Source organism: Tachypleus tridentatus, chromosome 7 (genome assembly GCF_004210375.1).
Source record: "Tachypleus tridentatus isolate NWPU-2018 chromosome 7, ASM421037v1, whole genome shotgun sequence".
Taxonomy (NCBI): domain Eukaryota; kingdom Metazoa; phylum Arthropoda; class Merostomata; order Xiphosura; family Limulidae; genus Tachypleus; species Tachypleus tridentatus.
In genome coordinates, this window is record NC_134831.1 from 181,622,661 (window position 1) to 181,641,780 (window position 19,120).

The 19,120-nt window shown below is 36.0% G+C and overlaps 1 pseudogene across 1 annotated transcript in view; it reads right to left on the reverse strand.

Moving 5' to 3' along the window:
- Window positions 1-286: 286 nt before the first annotated feature.
- LOC143257394 (lysyl oxidase homolog 2-like) overlaps window positions 287-19,120 on the reverse strand; it is a 33,228-nt pseudogene continuing 14,394 nt past the window's right edge. The window contains exons 2-8 of the transcript XR_013031834.1: window positions 17,690-17,889; window positions 16,216-16,394; window positions 8,959-9,115; window positions 6,766-6,909; window positions 4,137-4,254; window positions 1,863-2,115; window positions 287-549 (exon numbers count right to left, since the gene is read on the reverse strand). The product of XR_013031834.1 is annotated as a lysyl oxidase homolog 2-like (transcript). The remainder of the gene's footprint in view (window positions 550-1,862; window positions 2,116-4,136; window positions 4,255-6,765; window positions 6,910-8,958; window positions 9,116-16,215; window positions 16,395-17,689; window positions 17,890-19,120) is intronic.

Consider the following 19,120-nt stretch of genomic DNA (forward strand, 5'->3'; position numbering starts at 1 on the left):
GTCCAAACTCACTAAAGTCTTATGTTAATAAGTCACCACAACCATGTGTCCAAACTCACTAAAGTCTTATGTTAATAAGTCACCACAACCATGTGTCCAAACTCACTAAAGTCTTATGTTAATAAGTCACCACAACCATGTGTCCAAACTCACTAAAGTCTTATGTTAATAAGTCACCACAACCATGTGTTCAAACTCACTAAAGTTGCCATGAAAAAAATTGGTAATTTCCTCTCGCAGACATGATAACCTTAGTAAGGTTATAAAAAAAAACAAGACAACAGTATAACCTAAAACACGATTTAACTTTACTACCAACAGCTTCTTGTTGTTACATTTTTAATGTTATAACATGCATTTTTGATCAGTTGTTGCTCGTGCTATGTAATTGACATTTCATCCATTCATAGTGACGTTTTTCAATCTTCATGGTGTACCAAACGTACAGTTCCAAACCTTGGCTGAGACGATGTCATAATAGAGATTACAAGTAACAGCATTATTATCAAAGGCCATTTCAGGAACCTTAAACTCCGGGTTAATAGAAACCTAGAAAAAAATAGTGAAAAATTAATGTGTGATATAGAATATCCCTTTAACACTAAGGTTTCTTTAATTGCTTTTGAATTTTTGGACAAAACTACACTAGGAGTATCTGCTCTAGCCATTCCCAAATTAGCAGTGTAAGACTAGAGGGAAGGTAGCTACTCATCACCACCCACCGCCAACTCTTGAGCTACTCTTTTACTTACAAATAGTGGGACTGACTTTAACTTTATAACGCCACCCACGGCTGAAAGAGCGAGCATATTGAGCGCCTTGACCACCTGCCCATGCCGGGCCTAAAAATATCTGAATCCACTAAATGAAATCGAACTCCTAATTGTAGCGTTATAAATCCGTAGACTTACAGCTGTACCAGCGGGGACAAAAGAAAAGGACATGTTTACTTTTATCTCTGTAGACGAGTTAACCAGAGGCCCGGCATGACCAGATGGTTAAGGCACTCGACTCGTAATCTGAAGGTCACGGGTTCGAATCCTCGTCACACTAAACATGCTCACCCTTTCAGTCGTGAGAGCGCTATAATTATTCGTTGGTAAAAGAGTAGCCCAAGAGTTGGCGGTGGGTGGTGATTACTAACTGCCTTCCCTCTATTCTTACACTGCGATATTAGGAACGGCTAGCGTAGATAGCTCTCTTCTAGCTTTGCACGAAACTGAAAACAAACCATACGAGTTAATCAAAATGTCTCTCTCACAGGACGTATCATTTTGTACTTAGTTGTAGCCAAGAAATAACTTCTTTAGTTAATAGCCTAAATTCGTTTATCTTACAAAAGTACAAAATGGCTGTTGTTTGGTTACAAAAACATTCGTAACAGAAAGAATGAAAACAAACTGGTGCCTGAGTCGTTGTTTTCCGTATAAAAAATTGACATTTTATACGTTGTGCAACAGCGAAAGAACTTTGGTGAAAAGTTAGTTTTCAAAAGGACAACTAAAACTGTTTAATGTTATAACGATAAAATTAAAAGATTCTCTATTCTTAAGATAGCTGGTAGAAGTATTAAAACTTTAATTAAAATAAAGTACAGAACAACGATTCGACCTTCTGAGGTCATCTTCAGGTTAACAAGGAGAGTTAACAACTGACCGTTGCTAGGTGTATGTCTTAAGGAGGAGAGTGTAAACGGGTAGGAGAATTGAAAGGATCATTTTCAAGTTGAACAAAACATATTCTAATGACATTATCTTTAACTCGTAAATCACATAAACTCCCACCATAGGTCTCTTTTAATTTCTATTCGCGAACCCAAAGTTAAAGATGGTGAAATATGAAAAAAACGAAACAAAACATACTTTGAAATAATAATTGCCTGGTTTAATATCCGTGACATCCACCCATTGGCAGTCGATGTTGTGTGCGTAATTGTCAGTGCAACCTACGGATATACCCTGGTCACCATAGTTTGCGCATGCGTATTTCTTCTGGCTGCTAGCTCTGCAAAAATTGTCTTCGAGGCAAAAGCTAGCTTTGTGACCCTCGGCTACTTTGTTCCCTTTCATATCAATGACGTCAAAATGAGCAAACACTTCCATACTGTGATAGTGTCTATAAATAAATAATAATATTAAATAAAAAGGTGAGAACAGAAAGTGATTTAAAGTAATGCAACTTTAGATTATTCAGTAGTAATAAACATATTCAAAATGCTAAGTTTTAAAAGCAGACGGAGTAAAAAAAGTTTTGTTTACTGTAGAGCAAAGGATCACTGGATTCGAACCCCGGATTTTAGATGAGTTAGTTCGTAAACTTACCGCTATTCCATCGGAGGAGGGGGCTATACTCTTTTAAAGATTCTCGTAGTAGCAGTTGTTTGTAGTTAAGCGCAACAAGCCACATTTGGTTTACCCACCACAGGTATCGAAACCCGGTTTTTAGCATTATTACATCGTATAAACTTATCGCTGTACCAGTGTGTGGCGTAGAGAGGAAAGGTTAAATGACGTGCTAGAGATCACCCTAATTGTCCAATTAATAAAATCTTTAAAATGAGCTTATTAATAATCAATGCAACTGAATGTCAAACAAAATAGTGCTCAAACACTTTTATGGCGAACCCTTTTTCAGAACATGCGGTTTTTCTTCCTTCTACGCACTCTGTCTAACCTATATATATATATATACTGTACACGCCATTCTTTGTTGTTAATTGATGTTACTAATAGTAGTAATATATGTGCAGTAATTTTCAGAACTTCTTTCGTTTTAAGTTTCTACTTTCCATATAATTTATACGCTCCTCTAAGTATATTTTCGCGCCACCACAATCTGTGCACCGCAGACTTAAGAAACTTAGCATGTAATATATATATTCTAAGACACGTAGGACAAGATTGTACTTTATATTACACTGTAGTTTATATTAAAATGAGATTTGGTGAAAACTAAAGACGTGTGCAATTCGGGACCATGATCCATAAAGATGGAATGCTTTAACCAGTTACGTACCGCTCTAAATCGGGTTTCGATACCCGTAGTGGGCACAACACAGATGGACCTTCATATAGATCTGTGCTGAATAACAAACAATAATTTTATGTTACTGAGTTTCAAACAGTGTCCTTTCATTGGCTATTACGGACTTAAATTTAACATAGACCTCAATTTATGTCGGTCAGCTTTACAATTCGATTTCCGTTTTGTTTTCGTAAGTGTTGATTTTAATTTGGTGGACGAGAATGTTTTTAAGAAGAAATTCAACGTTATAAAGGTCAGGTTTGAACCTGTGACTTTGCTTCGTTGATTGGGTTGGTTTGTTTTGAATTTCGCGCAATGTTCCACAAGAGATATCTGATCTAGCCGTCCCTAATTTAGCAGTGTAAGACTAGAGGGAAGGCAGCTAGTCATCACCACCCACCGCCACCTCTTTGAAAGGTAAATCATCTTTAAAAACTATGGCTGTATCGTACTTTCGTGGTGACTTTTGTTTGTTGTTTGTTTTTAAATTTCGCGCAAAGCTACTCGAGGGCTATCTGCGCTAGCCGTTCCTAATTTAGTAGTGTAAGATTAGAGGAAAGGCAGCAAGGCATTATCACCCACCGCCAACTCTTGGGCTACTCTTTCACCAACGAATAGTGGGATTGACCGTCACATTATAACGCCCCCACGGCTGAAAGAGCGAACATGTTTGGTATGACGGGGATTCGAACCCTAGACACTCGGATTACGAGTCGAGTGCCTTAACCACCTTGGTTGATGTGAAATTCAAAAAAAGTTTGAGAATCAAATTCATAAAATTGTTTATTTTTTTGTTAAGCGCAAAACTTACACAGTGGTCTGTCTACCTGTATTCTGTCAACTTCGGATATCGAATTTAAAATATTAAAATTATAATCCTTCAGGATTGCTACTGAGCCACCGGGTGGGGGTTCAGACTTATCAAATTAATATATATATAGTAAGCTGAAATAGCCTATTAAAATACCTATATTAAATATTATACACAAAATCATTGAGAAAAACACCAACGCTAAAATTCGGTGTTTGATCCCTGTGTTGGGCACAACCAGAAAGCTCAATGTGAAGCTTCATACCTAAAAGAAACGAACATAAATTTAGGCTTTCCTTACTTGTGACAAGCATGCCAATCCCACGCGAGTTTCGGTAAAAACGGAAGAAAGTCGGCTGTTCCGATGTTTCCTATTCTCGCAGTGAACCTGAGTAAACGTCTTGTCTCATTCAAATAACCTGGATGGAAGAACAAAAATTCATATCTTATTTTAACCTGTTCAGTGCCGTAGACGAGATAACTCGTCCAAGCTGATCGGTAACACAGTGCCACGGACGAGTTAATTCGTTCTCAATAATACCTAACTTCAACGCTAGATGTTAGCACCATACATACATTTGACCTACTCACAAATTGTTTCACTTTCGATCCAAAATGGCATCACGAAAAGAGTTACAAAATGAAGAAGCATTAGAGTTGTATTGTAGCAGCTGAAATACTTGGCAGTCAACAGGTTAAATAAGAAATGGCCAAAAGTACGAGATTATCTCATATAGCTTAACATATAATTTTGTCTTCATTAAGTTGTATTACGTATCTAAGATTGCCCTTTATTGTTTGATATTATTTGTTTATAAATTACATGAATATAGAAAAGCTTGGAATAATTTTTATTAAATAGTCTTAACATAAAGCGTTACTCTTAATTGATAAAGCTACCCATTTATCTACTTGGAGCAGCCTAATGGTAAATTCAGTACAAATATGTTTCCATCTGTGGAAACACACACATATGTTTATATAATATTTCATGAATCTTTACAAGGTAGTAATGCAATACATAGCCATATTATCTTGTGTAATATTTTGAGAAAATTAATACAAATTACTACAAGTGGAGAAATAGCCCATTAAAGCGCCCCTGGTGACGACTTGTTCAGCAGAGGGAATAAATAATTTTGGAGTTATTAATTCAATATTCGTAATTTCTGTGTTTTAAGAAAGGGTGAAAACATCATACTTTTCCAGATACGTCTCTTCCCTGGCGGTGAATTATATAAACTTCTAGACAGAGAAATTCCTTTTCCTGTGTTTTCGAAAATCAATTTTCGTAAAAAAAGACAGGATTATACAGTGGTCCGCTAGTTGATTTTTGAATTTATCTATTCGAAAAAAAAAATAAAAATGGCAGATATATTAGTGGGAACAGTTGAACTGAATTACTAGTTTTCGAAAATGTTCCACTAAAGCACTCCTTGATGTAATCTCCCTCTTCATATGAGTTCCAACAACTGAAGCCTGCAAGATAGCTTTAGAAATTTATATTCAAGACCTTAACCCATTGATACGCATTCCCAGCAACCAATTAGCAGCCATTATACAATTCACTACCACCAAAACTAACTTTATGTTCAATAACCGAAACTACCTACAAATAAATGGCCAAAGTATGGTGAATCCTATGTCAACAGTTCTAGCCAACATTTTCATCACACAGATTGAATCATAAGCGATCAGTTCAGCCTTACACCCACCACTATACTGGTACAGGTATGTTGATGATGCAATTGCTGGATTCACATCTACAGAACACACACTTGATTTTTCAATCACGTTCACTCGATACACCCCAACATTAAGTTCACCTGTGAACAGGAAAAACTAACTAAATAGCATTTCTTAACCTCAAAATCACTAGAAATGATACACAGTTCAAAATAGAAATCTACAGAAAAATCACCCATACTGGATTATACATTCCGTGGGACACAGCACATGAAACAAACAAACAAACAAAAATGAACATATTAAGAAACCAAATAAACACAGCCACAAAACTATGCTCACCTGATAAAATTAACACTTCATCAACATCAACAAATTTTCTCAAAAAACTGTGGAAAAAATTATATGCACACACCTTGACCAACAACAAATCCCAAGATACAACAAACTATGAAACCTTATATTGCTGCATACTGTATGTTCCTGACATCAGCGAAAAAATACCCAATATTTGGAAAAAATCTTAACAAAACACAACACTCCAGTAAACACCAAATGTATTCAAAAATCAGGTACAACACTAAAGTCCATAGTATGTAAAAACTACACTGACAAACACAACACCAACATAATTTATAAAATACAATGTAACAACTGCCACGACTTCTATATTGGAGAAACAAGCAGAAAAATGAAAACTAAATTCAAAGAACACAAAAAATACACCTTTACACATTTTTGAATACTGCAAAGAAACAAACGCAACATAACCATAGAAAACACTCAAATATTCAGTTGGGAAACAAATATAAACAAACGCAAAATCAAAGAAGCCCTACTTATACAACAACTCAAAGCAAAAGCCAATATAAAGAACACCTTTATACCTATTCTAATTAATAACCTAACATCTAACTATAACGCCCCCTACAATCCTGCACCGTAGTGGATGTGACGGCCTAAATGGATTATCAGACCCTTTGTTTGTCCCTACACTATATGTATGTGTTGGGGTGTTTTCAAGGGTGGATTGTACTTCTTAGATAAGTTTAGATTCTCCTGGATTCCTTATGAATTCCAACTGATTAGTTGGATTGTATTTAAAAACACTTCTTTATTGCTTCCTTTTAAGATTCGTTTGATAATTTTTTTAAATGCTTTTAACCATTTAAAATTCCCCTCACTGAAACATTAAGTAAAAGATCAGAGCGTTAGTTCGCATGCATCCTTCAGGGTCTTCTTACCTTCTCTGTGTTCCCTCCGGAGTCGATAAGCTGAACTGGAGAGACAGTTTTCTTCCATAGCGCACTGTAAGTGCATTAACTGCTTTTCCTCTAAGTAAGCTGATTGTTCAATCTCTTTGTTGTCTGGAATCAAGTCAGGCATTGCTGAAAACGTAAAATACAATCAGTTTGTGTGTGGCTAACAAACCGAATATCTCTCCATACTCCACACAGTGGACTATTTTTTGATTTTACACACAACGGCATGATTGTTCCCGTAGCTAAACCTTTACGTCAGGAGGGCAACGCCAGATATCACAATCCAGCTTCAATATCAACATTATTTTTCAAATCCCTGACTCTTTTTTTATGCTGTTTACCACAGATTGGATCCAAATACCGCATCATATTGAATACTGTTGATATATTTGTTTGTTTTAAAACAAAGCCACAATGGACTATCTGCCGCGTCTACTCGGGGAATTCGAACTCCGGTGTATGTGTGTAAACTTCTCACTGTGTCACTGGATGACCCTATTTAATAATTTTATGTTTTAGCTTGCTTGTTTGTTTTTGAATTTCGCACAAAGTTACAAGAGGGCTATCTGCGTTTATCCTTTCCTAACTTAGCAATGTAAGGCTAGAGGGAAGGCACCTGTTGGGCTACTCTTTTACCAACGAATAGAGGGATTGACCGTAACATTATAACGCTCCCACGGCTGAAAGGGAGAGCATGTTTGGTGTTACGGGGATTCGAACCTGCGACCCTCGGATTACGAGTCGAGTACCTTAACCACCTGACCATGCCAGGCCATTTTAGCTTGTTATAATATTCAATATAAAATAACTAAAAAAGAAAAATCACTAATTTGATGTCTATAATTTACAGGCGTATGTCATTAATAATCAGTGGGTTAATTGAAATATTAATGGTACTTTGTTTAATCATTTTTGTCTGATTCATATGTTGTTGGGTGCTCTGTAACCAAAGAAATCATCGACCCACAAGTATAAATAGTTCAAAAACATATTTCAAAAACACATGGGGCCCATATGGAATTCCCCGTGACGCTAGGGTTAACTCATAAGTAAAACATAACTAATTATGAATTTTATATATTTATATCTCCCAATAATGATTGTTATGTGTATATCATTTTCTGATTTTGTAACGGGCCCGGCATGGCCAGGTGGTTAAGACACTTAACTTGTAATATGAGGATCGTGGGTTCGAATCCTAGTCATGCTCACCCTTTCAGCTGTGGCGGTGTTATAATATGAGGTCAATCCCACTATTCGTTGGTACAAGAGTAGCTCAGAAGTTGGCGGTGGGTGGTGATGACTAGCTTGCCTTCCCTCTAGCCTCACACTGATTAATTAAGGACGGTTAGCGCAGATACCCTTCCTGTAGCTATGCAAGAAATTTCAAAGAAATCAACTGCTTAACCTCGCCTTCGTTTAAAAAAATCAGATGTGTTTGTTCCACAAATAGCATAGCCTCGTTCTCAGCGTTTTACCGATCATATTTAACCTAATTTATTTTTTTATGAAACAAAAAGGATACATACATGGAATCCACCGACGTCTCTACCACAAAGTTAAATGAACTACACTAAAATTTAACACTGTTTGCTGATAACATAGCAAACGAGTTATCAAAGCTGTTTTAATGACAGAATAATATATTTATCTGGAGCTACTTTACTGAAAATACACAGATTTTAAAATTCGGAGAAATATCCATCACATCACATGATCACTTTATTTTGCACGTGCTAATAGATGAAAAGTTCAGAAACTGAGGTGACTCTATAAAAGAGACCAAAATGTGTGCATTAGCTGACGGACTGCTTCAATATCACTTTAATTTTGAACAAACGAAATTTAAAATTAAACTTCGTATATTGAAAACAAAGTAATCTTCCATGACGTGGCAAAATAATGTTATAATTGCTGAATGATATCTCATTTGGTTGTTTACTTATAAGTCTATATTAAATAGGCTTAACTTTAAAAAATTACCGAATTCAAGCAGATAATTTGATGTCCTGTTTGTTGTTAAAACTTAATTAATAAGAAAAGGTGCTTCCATCTGTCGGGCAAACGAAAATATCAAATAAACTTATTTAAATTTAAGGTGTTACCTATTTTCTTACGAGACTACTTTGTAATGATTGAATATTTGGGTATTTTTTGGGGGAATTGCAGCCTTACCTTTTGTACAAATAACACCAGCAATACTACGATCCCTTTGTGGACAATCAACAACTCCAACGTAGTCATGGCGACAAGATGCAAGGTTGTTTTCATTCCCTATACATTTGACTCCACTCAAGACCATCCGGGTTTGTTGACCTCCGAAGTAAGAATTCTACAAAGCATGAACATGTCAGCAAAATAAACTTAGTTGTGTAATTATGAAATGCTGCTTTTGTTATCTTATGCATATATATATATATACATAGTACAAAAATGTGTATGTCTTTCTGTCTGTTTGCCCGTTATATAACTACTCTTAGGTTTCTGGGACAATCTGAACCAAACTTTGTGGGATGATATTTTGAAACAATAGACATGTCCGGGGATTAATAACCCCTTTAACTCCCATAATTATTACTATTGAGCATTTATTTATTTAACGTAAGATAACGTTCACTACATTCATAGGTGACAACACGTCCTCACGCAAACAAAAAATTATGAAATGATCTATAACACAACATACATAAAGTGTGGAGGAGAGCACACAAACAAAAAATTATGAAATGATCTATAACACAACATACATAAAGAGTGGGGGAGAGAACACAAACAAAAATTTATGAAATGATCTATAACACAACATACATAAAGAGTGGGGGAGAGCACACAAACAAAAATTTATGAAATGATCTATAACACAACATACATAAAGTGTGGAGGAGAGCACACAAACAAAAAATTATGAAATGATCTATAACACAACATACATAAAGTGTGGAGGAGAGCACACAAACAAAAAATTATGAAATGATCTATAACACAACATACATAAAGTGTGGAGGAGAGCACACAAACAAAAATTTATGAAATGATCTATAACACAACATACATAAAGTGTGGAGGAGAGCACACAAACGTTTTATATATTTCAGAAATGCGCTAGCGCTCTCTATGGATGAACGCAATGAAAAAACAAATGTCGTCACTATTGCAATAATACATAAACTCAGCTTAACTTTCTACTCCAACAGCCACCACAAGGCTGATATTAAGAGCCATTTCTTGAGTTACATCCACTTTTTACTTTGACCCATGACCTTTCAACTTCGGCCCGTAAGACATTTCTGCAGCCAATGACCGTCAATTAAGTACGTGAAGCACTGTGAAATGACACTAAAATCTGGGTGTCGACGTCAGGTAACAGAAAGCACCCCCTACTGCCACTACTTTTACTGCTACCTCCTGATACAGAGCCACCCTGAATACCACACACTGTTTACCTTGTTTTAAGTATATACATACTGAGTTCTTAAATCTTATGCAAAAATTTTGGTGAAGTAATTAATAAGGAGTACTGTAATATGTTATACAAAATTGCGTAAAAGTTAGGGTTTTTGTGTTATTTATCATAGCATCCACTCACAAACACATTTTTTTAAAAGTTCAGAACTCAGACAAAAGGAAAGTGCCTCAGATTATATTAAACGACAAGCTTATGATGTTTTTGTGATGCTGCAACATCAATTCATAAGATAGTATCCTCTGTGAGACAAGATCTTATGAAAAACGCATACTACCTGGTTAAAGCCAACGGTAAAAAAGAAGAAAAGTCTACAAGATGTGAAAATTTTGCTTGCACGATATGGCCCAAATATCATATAATAGAAAAGTTATGGTGCTTGACTCCCAATATGAAAATCGCGAGTTCGAATCCTATCACTATACATTCTAAACTCTAAGACTTTTAATGTGACGGTCAATCTTATTTTTTCGTTGGTAAAGAGTTAACGGTGAGCGGCGTTATAAAAATTAGCTTGTATTTATTATTCCATGTGCACTGAATCATATGTAGACCTACGCATGTCTTTATGAACTTGTATTCATTTTTCCACGTGCGGTGAATTCTATGTGGGCCTACCCGTGTCATTTTACCAGTTTAAGGAGTGGTGGTAGATCCAATCTATCACTTTGAAAGGTGGAGGAAGTGAGTAGTATCTGATAAAGCACGTTATACCTGTTTATGTGGCGCGTTTTGTATTCAGAAACAAGGTAAAAATGAATAGTTTGTTTGTTTGTTTGTTTTGGAATTTCGCACAAAGCTACTCGAGGGCTATCTGTGCTAGCCGTCCCTAATTTAGCAGTGTAAGACTAGAGGGAAGGCAGCTAGTCATCACCACCCACCGCCAACTCTTGGGCTACTCTTTTACCAACGAATAGTGGGATTGACCGTCACATTATACACCCCCACGGCTGGGAGGGCGAGCATGTTTAGCGCGACGGGGGCGCGAACCCGCGACCCTCGGATTACGAGTCGCACGCCTTACGCGCTAGGCCATGCCGGGCAAAAAAAAAAAAAAAATGAATAGAATTGAATGTTACGTAAAATACATCAGTTTGGCCTTTGTTCTTGTATTTCTCTTGTACCACAGGGCGCTGAGATGTATATTTGGGGCACCATGGGACTTTATTGGAGATATGTCTCCTCTCAGATCTGATAGTGATTAAAGACTTTTTAAAATTATTTTCATCACTTTTTTTGAAAAACTACGGTCTTCACTGTATTTTAAAGTATTGTAATAGAAGGTGACATTTAAAGATGGCGCTGGGTACATTTTCATAAAAGCTGTTGTTTATAATGTTTCAAGGTCCATACTTTTGTCATATTTCAAAGCGTTTGAAGTTTTTATCTTATGATTAAAATGTATAACATGCAAAAGCTAACCATTAATAGCTAATCAAAGTCACATCTGTAATCAGAGTTACATCTGATCTTCTTTACTTTCAACATATTAGCAGACGAAATTGTAACTTGCTAGATGGAGCCAATCACGTAGTTAAACAAAGGCAGTCACGTTATTCAATGACAATGAAACAATTTTACAGTGAAAAAAATCAGTGATGTTTTGTTACGTTGTTTATCGAGTGGTTGATAAGATTCAGACTCAAGAAATATTAATAAGACATCTCGAAGGAACAAAGATGTGTCGTAAGTCGAACGAGATATATCTAGATTTAACATGGAAGAATGTTTGCTTTTGAATTTCGCGCAAAGCTGCACGAGGGCTATCTGCGCTAGCCATCCCTAATTTAGCAATGTAAGACTAAGAGAAAAGGCAGTTAGTCCTTATCACCCACCGCCAACTCTTGGGCTACTCTTTTACCAATGAATAGTAAGATTGTCCGCCACATTAAAAAAAACACCCGGCTGAAAGGGCAAGCATATTTGGTGTGACAGGTATTTTAACCCGTGATCCTCAGATTACGAGTAGAGCGCCCCCTGACCACCTGGCCATGCCAGGCCACAGTAAAACGTGGACGATCAAGAAAACTTGATACAGAATGATAAAAATCGAACACTGTCGAAAGATGGATTTTTCTTCTGTGTATCAGGGCATCAGAAATCTTATGGTAGGTTTCACGAACAAGGTAACAGAACACGTGTAAACAAAGAAATTCTAAGAATGGATAAAATGACCCTTGTCTTGACCTTTGTCCTTTCAGAATGAATCAACTGTTTCTCAAGTGGCTTTTACAATAAAACGTAAAAATTGGTATTGATCGAAAGACCTCTTCGGTACTGGGTATAGCAGATGTAGTATGGTTGATATGTTATTATACTCTTTTCTTTTGCTTTAACTCAAAAGCTATTATTAACTATCTGGAGTATTCGTCTCCTGGACGGAAGTTATGTAAATTCATGATTAATGAATCTTTGGATAAGAAAAGTTGTTTCCTTAGATGTGATGGAGGATAACAAACCTAAAAAGCAGAAAATGGAAAATCAAAAGTTTTCATGTATCTCCGCATGGATCCAACAATAAATCTTCATACCAAATTTAATGAGGGTCCATCAACAGGGGCCAAGGTAGTGATACAAATGCCTCTAAAACCGTAAAACGTAAAATAGTTGTTGTTTTGAATTAAGCACCGAAACCCGGTTTTTATCGTTGTAAGTCCGCAAACATACCGCTAAGCCACTGGGGAGCCGGATAAACAAAATGAAAATTTGTATTTCTAAATGCACCCAACGAACTTCCAAATCAATTTTGGTGAAGATCCATCTGCACCCTGCGAAGTAGTTATACAACAGACAGTACTGTTACATTTATACAGATAAGTAGTTACATGGACGTACAGCAGACAGTACTATTATATTTATATAGATAAGTAGTTACATGGACATACAACAGACAGTGTTGTTATATTTATATAGATAAGTAGTAAAATAATGATTACATTGTGTTATTTAAACACAATGAACTGTAATGTTTTACCTTTAAAAGTATAAGGTTTTTGTCAACTATTGAAATACTCCAGTAACCAAGTACGTTAAAGTCATGGTGATCTGATATCAACCACTTACACTAATAAAATAACATACTAATGATTGAGCCTCGGTTTTTCCTGTGGACTAAACATTACATCAACAAAAACGTCAAGTGCTCGAAAAACCAGTACTCGATAAAATCGTCTTGTGAATCCAGAGCCGGATTATTTATTAGGAGCAATATGGACAGTACCTGTCCAGGGCCGGATTATTTATTAGGTACAACAGGGACAGTACCTAGGGCCTACGAATCCAGGAAAATTTTCCTTAATAGATAGTCTTAAAGAGCAAAAAAATAATAAACATAAAAGCATGAAATACACCTTTTACTGTAAACACTTTATTAGGTCGTTAATTATACGATATATATTTGTATGTGTGCATTAGTTTATGTACTTACATTCACGTAAATATACAGTCGATATTTAACTGAGTTGTATTAACAATTAAAAAGCAAGTGTACATTATACGCATATAAATACTTAAATTTCAAACCAGAATTTATAATTTATATATCTATAGTTTATCTGACTTTGGTTTAAATTATACAGCTGGTAGGGCCTTCAAACAGAATGTACTTAGGCCCTCCAATCCTTATGATCCGACACTGTCTGAATCGTTCTTATAACTGAATGTTTCTCCAAGAAACGTGACAAATCGATGAGAAATATCAGTGGAATATTTAGGTAGGGGCTAGAAGGGCTTAGCCCCAGGGATTATGGTCTTAATGGGGACCCTTTTATAATTTTATTCTATGTAAAATTACATAGAATTTAGGGCCCACACTACCTTAAATCTGTCACTGAGCAATATATCGTAACATAGTAGAGAAATTCACGCGAACAAATACCACATTATCCTGGTTAGCAAGCCCACTTACTAGACAGCAAAAGGTTTAATCGCATTCGCAAAAAGAAATGTGGTTTTGCATTTATAGAAATGGTGCTAAAGCTATCTCTCGTCATCTCTAATTTTAAACTACTGACCATATCGATTGATTTGTTTTGTTTTGAATTTCGCGCAAAGCAATACGAGGGTTATCTGCGCTAGCCGTCCCTAATTTTCCGTCCACTAGAGGGAAGGCAGCTAGTCATCATCACCCACCGCCAACTCTTGGGCTACTTTTTAACAAACGAATAGTGGGATTGACCGTCCCATTATAACATTCCCACGATTGAAAGGGCGAGCAAAAAAAAAAAAAACTACTTTTAGTCTCTTTACAACAAACCAATTAATTTTTATTTCTATTTTGGTTGTTAGAATATGACCTCGCGAACTTATAACGTAAAAATCTGTGACTATATTCCTTCAGTGGATACAACTCAGAGCCATAGATAGTCCATTACGTAACTTTGCCCTTCGCAACCAAACTTTTGTGGAAGATTTCCGTTATTTGACAAAATGTTACATGAAAAAGTTGTAAAGAAACGTATTTCTATAGGTATGAGAGATAAGTTCACTAATTGGAGAGAAGAGTGATTTGATGTGAGAAAGCGAAAGGTTGTTACAAATGAAGTTCAGTCAAACTAGATTTTAATGTCACATTTGGGGTACCTCAGGGCTCAGTATTAGGACCTTTGCTCTTTTTGACTTACATAAGTAACTTAGATGGATGAATGGTCACTAAATTACTTAAATTAGCAGGCGATATTATGGTTTTAGATGTTGGTAGCTGTGAAGAGGATGCTGCTGATTTACAAAAGGATTTAGATCATTTAGTGAGTTGGGCAAATAAATAGATGATGGGTTTTAGTTATATTAAATGTAAGATGATGCGTGTGGGTTATTATAATTTGAATTATAAGTATAATTCGGATGGGAATAATCTTAACAGTGTTATGAAAGAAAGGAATCTTGATGTAATGGTTGATCAGTCTGTAAAACTATCCAAGCAGTGCGTTGTTGCTAGTGGTAGGGCAAATAGAATTTTAAGTTGTATCTTCAGAAATATTAAATACAAATCTAAAGAGATTATAATTTAATTGTAAAGGTCACTGGTTAGACCACATTTTGAATAGTGTGTTCACTCTTGGGCTCCTTACCATAGGAAAGACATTGAACTATTGGAAAGGGTTCAGAGAAGGGTTACTAAAATGGTACTTGGGATGGATGGGTTGTCACATGAGGAGAGATTAAGACCCTTAAAATTGTTTTTTCTTGAGAAAAATAAGAGATAAAGGGGATCTGATTGGAGTGTTTTAGATTATAAAAAAATTGATAATATTGATGTATCATTTTTTATACTTAACAGAGAGAATTATAGAACTAGAAGACAGACAGAAAGATTTAGGCAAGGTAGAAGCTGTCTTCTGTTCAGAAAATTTTATTTTTTCAAAGTGGTTGGCCTATGGAATGAGTCGCCTTCAGATGATGTAGAGATAGCAAATTTTAGTGAGTTTGAAGATAAAGCTTGATAGATACATGCTTGCTTTACTTTTTTTTAGTTTGTTTAAGAGTATGGATAGCTAAAATGGACTAACAGGTCCCTTGTTGTCCTTAAACATTATGTTACGTTATTTGACGATTTTGATGGGATCTTTAAGACCTCTAATTGTTTGAGCTATATTCTAAAAAGAAAAACAAGAATACGAGAGCATGTAACATTAACATTTGAAAAATCGGGGTAAGCGTCAGTTAAGACAATTGTATTTTTCTAACAGATTTATGAGATGAGTTACCATTAAGAAACTAATGGAGGGAAGAGCCTGTTCAGTGGCGGGATTCGAACCAATGACCCGTAGATTGCGCGTGGATTATCTTAACAGTCAAGACGTCCCAAAAGTTGTAGTAGAGAGCGACACTACATTACAAGTGTTTGATGGGGGAATAGACGGTTTGCGGGTAAATTAAAGGAAGGTTACATGTTTTATCTTTTTTTTTATTAGTTATACAATGTCCAACATCGTCCAAATTTTATGTAGTTTTTTTTTTATCACACTCACCTGTAATGCCGCTTGGGCGAACCAAGGCCTAACTGTTTGCAAACGACACTCGCCTCCAGAATTTCCCAACCGTCCCCACACACTGTTCCCCATCCATTTCTTGGAACTTTAATTTCTACTCTTCCTTCCGATGGCGAGCGCCCTCCGGCGAGCCGCAGCAAAACATTTCTTGGGTCAAGCTACAAATAAAAAAATATTTTGTTGTATAATACACTGAATACGAGAGTCAAAAACTCATTATACAAGTGAAAACGATTTCAGCTAAAAAAAAAATGATTTTTTTCAAACTAATATTTCGTCTTCGCCTTCTTTTACTGGATAAAACGTTTCAGTGAGCGATTACTTTACCAAAGTTTCAGTTTACACCTTTTTATGGGTAGAACGTTGCAACACATTAATTTTACGGTTGTTTTGTTTATGAGTGAAGCGTTGTAGCGCTTTGTTTGTTTTTTGAATTTCGCGCAAAGCTACTCAAGAGCTATCTGCGCTAGCCGTCTCTAATTTAGTAGTGTAAGACTAGAGGGAAGGCAGCTAGTCATCACCACACACCGTCAACTTTTTTATCAACGAATAGTGGGATTGACCGTAATATTATAATGCCCCCACGGCTGAAAGGGCAAACATCTTTGGTATGACGGTGAATCAAACCCACGACCCTCGGATTACAAGTCGAGTGCCTTAACCATATGACCATGCCAGAAATAGGTGTTTTTGTAGCTCTAGTATACAACTTTTCACACCATCATTCCATGCTCATGTGTCGCCATCTATGTTCTTATGTATCTTATGTTCTTTTTTTTTTATCTTAATTATGTTGTATTGAAAAGTATGAATTTAACGCAGTCGATACACAAAATATTTTAGTACCTGATTTACAAGTCCAATAGACCAAATTCGAGGGATTTGGTGGGCCACACAGAGGTTTTTGGTAGTTCATATATTCAAGTTACAATCAACAAGAAACTGCACTTTACTGTCAAAGAAGTTCATTTTCCAAAAGTATTTGGCTACCAAGATTAGAAATTTAGAGAACTGGCTCGACTATATTTTTATTCCATAAACGCTTCTATATATAGTCAGGCTTAACGAAGCCGCTGTAAGCCTTCTTTGGCCATTTCTATGGATGGAACTCATGAAACTGCGGATAAAACGACTTTATAGAGCTGGGAACCCAATTGTTGTATTGTGCAACATGTGTTTTCTGTATTGTTTTGTGTGGAAATTTAGATAAAAGTATGCGTTTTACTTCCTCACAGTCCGAAAATAATGAAGAAAGTTCTTGCAAACTTTGTTTGGGAACCAAACCACTCCAAGTGTCTCCCTGACTTGAAAACTAGGTGTTAATACTAACGATTTTAGTCTAAAACAAAGTGACGGAACAAGTGACTTGTAACGAATTTAAAAGTCCACTACACTATGACTTTTAACTTTTCATCAGAAACATCAATAATTTTTCCATGATGACGAAGTTTACCTTGACCGGTAGTTGTTGGAGGACTATTTTGTGGTGAAAAGACCTTGAGAACGACGCACCAGTTGGTATATCTCCTTCGTGACAGACGACACCAGCGGCCTCTGTGTCTTTACAGTCGTGTACCTTCCATCCATCAAATGGACAATCTTGAAGTCGTCTCTCATACCCGGAGCAGTACAAGTTGTCCATCCAGATGAGAGCTAAAGTGCAGGAGCAGAGTTACGAGATTTAGTCCAAACAAAACTCTCACTGATTTTTGAAAAATAAATACATATATATATATATATTTAAAACTGCTTAAAATCAACACGAAGATTTAGGACATTTTCACTGATACACGCTTGAAGGTATATGACAGATGTGTAACTACAAAATACATTTTAAAATATGAAAAAATCTATAATTATCTAAACTAAGTGACAGTTCTTGTTTTTAAAGCCATCCACTCCCCACAGATGGCTCAGGAGTAACTCTGAAAATTTATAATGACAAAAATCGTGTTTCGATACCCATGGTGAAAATAGCACAGATAGCCCATTGTGTAGCTTTTCGCTTAACAACAATAAACAGTTGTTAAAAACGAAATCTAAGAATAAAAATAAACTTCTTTAAAATTGTTCAACTTCGTTTTGAACTTAAAAATCATTAAAAGCCTGTGTATGCCCTGGCCTGGCCAGGTGGTTAGAGTTCTGGACTCGTAATCTCAGGGTCGTATGTTCGAATCCCCGTCATGCTAAACATGCTCTTCCTTTCAGCCGTGGAGACATTATAATGATATGATCAATCCCGTTGTTCGTTGATAAAAGAATAGCTCAAGAGGTGATGACTAGCTGTCTTCCCTCTACTCTCACACTGCTAAATTAGGGACAGTTAGCGCAGATAGCCTTCGTGTAGCTTTGCGCGAAATTCAAAATAAATAAAACAAAATCCCGTGTTTACATAAATGAACATGTAACGAGTTACTCTCGTTTTTCTTTTCTTTTTTTCAAGGAAAGCTGATATTTCAACAGCTAAGACGATTTATTTGTTCAGCCAAAAACTAGTATCTGGAGTTACAAGAAACTGAAACAAACAGGTGTTACAAACTATACTATTAATATTGACCTCTACAAATACGTAGCATCAGCTGCCTTCAAGTGGTACTCACAACTGATACTTAACCTTATGTAACTATGTGAAACTGTTATGTTCTACTGCCATTTACCGATATTTAACCAAACAACTGTCCGCAACTAACATACTCTACTGATGAAAAATGCAGTTACTAAACATGTCGACCGTAGAGCCATCTATGACGATACCCCACTGCTTTAACACACGCAATTCGTTCTTATAAAACGTGAATATTTATTTGAACTAGTTAAATAATAATTCGAATTTCAAATAAGTTTAAAAATGAATTTATTTCAATAAATGTTTTTTAAGTTCGAT